Source organism: Pleurodeles waltl, chromosome 8 (genome assembly GCF_031143425.1).
Source record: "Pleurodeles waltl isolate 20211129_DDA chromosome 8, aPleWal1.hap1.20221129, whole genome shotgun sequence".
In the NCBI taxonomy this organism is placed as follows: Eukaryota; Metazoa; Chordata; class Amphibia; order Caudata; family Salamandridae; genus Pleurodeles; species Pleurodeles waltl.
This window is the reverse complement of record NC_090447.1, coordinates 516975772-516978382: the sequence shown is the minus strand read 5'-3', so window position 1 is coordinate 516978382 and position 2611 is coordinate 516975772.

Genomic DNA, 2611 nt, shown 5'->3' with positions numbered 1-2611 from the left:
ACTGAATCCATGCATACTGCCATAGCACACTGTCACTGTTTGGCAAAAATACTTACAGGCAATACCAGACAAGGGATGGGGGCTGGATTAGGCCATTTGAATACATGTCCCAGAACTGATTACGATGAGTAACATCATGAAAACATACTATCTATTTGAGGATTCATTGTAGACCTACCACACACAATAACCCTTGAGGAAAGAGAGGGCATGGAAAGCAACTATGAGACAAAGGTAGCCACAGGGAACCTCTATGTTTAACGCAAAGACTGGAACCAGTCTGGCTAACAGGATGCAGGCTCTGTCAGGAACAAACATGAACAAGGCAAATACATAGGCCCATATTTATACTTTTTTAGTGCTGCATTTGCCCCGCTTTTTGACGCAAAAGCGGTGCAAACTTACAAAATACAATTGTATTTTGTAAGTTAGTGCCGCTTTTGCGTCAAAAAATGACACAATTGCTGCGCTAAAAAGGTATAAATATGGGCCAGAGTGAGCAGACTCTGACTGGGACAAGCAGGAACAACACTGTGGGAACTAAAAACAGTTTGTGTTGTGGTCTGCAACGTTACACAATCCCCCAAGGACTCGGGTACACAAGTGATTTGTACGCCAATGCACAACAAGGAGATTCAGAAAATGGCAGCTTCTAAGCAGTTCCAGACTGCAGCAAGGGCAGGGCAGGTTCAAATGGCTGGTCTGTATGGTAGTGCTCACAGATGTGAGCAGCTTCAGTCTCTCACAAGTCCTGGAGTTGAGAATTAAGTTCAAAGGGCCAAGTGGTCCTTTCAAATGGGAAGCAATGGACAGCTGATTACAGGTCTTACCGACTACCAGGCAGTACATTATTTGACCTGCAGTCCATACAGACTGATGAACTATGACTATGGCATGCCATCCTGAAGTGGGAAGCACACAGGAGTCAGAATGGGAGTCTGGGTGTGTGTAGCTGAAGAATCTCAGGGTACAGATAGTCCATATACAGGGCCCCCTAGAGAAGGGTGGTGAGAGACTTAAAACATGGCAGTGGCAGGACTTATTACCTGGGATGGACGGCGCAGGGCATGTTTTTTGAGCAATGCTTGGCATACCTGGGGCACTTGTGCCATCCATTTTCAGCTTAGATGGACTTCTTGTCACACATGCTCCTTGCAGAGATAGCTGATGTCACATTTACTGCTGTCAAGGGTCTGGTCATACATTCCTGTTACCAATGCAATAGCACATCCACTTCCTCATGTATGAGGCACTTTTTTTCCTTATGATTGATGGTGTCTTTGTTGTGTGTCATGTGCTGCAATGGACCATGTTGGTAACATGGATGTGTCTCATAGCTGTGGTCCTCTGATATTGCCCTTCACATGTGAAATAGACAGGATATATGTCATTTACACTGTGTGTGATGTTGGCTGTACATTCATACCCATCAAATGTGATGTGGCTTTTTCAGGATCCTAATCCTTATTTCTGCAATGCTCCATGAGGCTAAACTCTGATTTTGATTCCTAGGGATCATGTGATGCACAAAATTAAACACAATTCCCAGAGCATGATTGAATGATCAAGGTAGGTGTTTAATGACATATGATAACAAAGTGGTGATGGTGACTATAGTCAGAAGAAGTTTTGTACGATGTGTTGTCTGCAACGCCATCCTGCAGCAGTGTTTGGATGTTCCCCCTCATTTTCACGGACAGCATCCTCCTCTTCCTCCTCTTCAGGCATTTGTGGGTCTGGTTCATAGAGGGGAATGTTCCTCTTTACACAAATGTTGTGCAGGATGGCACAGGTCAAAATGATCTTGCAGACCATTTCAGGTGAATATAGGAGGCTGCCTCCGGTGATGTCCAGTCACCTGAATCTGGACTTCAGGATGCCAAAAGTCCTCTCAACTATGGTGCGTGTCCTACGATGTGCCTCATTATAGGCACGCTCTGCTGCTGTGCTTGGGTTGGCAAATGGGGTTATGATCCATGGCTGGATCCCGTAACCCTGATCAGCTGAAAGAGAAAATGAGGGTAAATATTTGGTTGTTGGTTGCACCTTGATTATCACTTTGCATGGCAGTTGTTATCTTGTGTCGTCTGTGACTCCTCTGTGTTTGTGGTATTGTGTGGGATCCTAGACTTCTAAGATGTTCTTTCTGCATTGGGTTGTTTAACTATCAAAACAGGTGTTTGGCTGATAGACCTGATATCAGCGGTATATTTCTAAACCTGCAGTTCAATGCATTTCTCCCTTGCATTCTGTCATGTGAAAAGAAGTGTCCATGTGCCTTCATTGGAGGTGACATGAGACTTCCACACACACAATCGATTCCACTGTGGTGGTAACATGGTTGCACTATATGGGCTGAACATCCCGTCACATTCGACATACGTAATTGCATGTGCAGTGCAGCAGTGCGGCCCTATGATTTGGCTAGGTAACAATGTACAACACATCTCCATAATTTGGCAGCACTTAAGTGTTCACAATTGACAATGCACAATTAGCACATGTGTGACAAGTTCTATGCAAACCAATTTTTGTGCCCTCACCGAGTTGCCTCATGTGCAAACAAGTACCTATACTACTGAATTAGCTCCAGATAAGCTGGCTAACATGG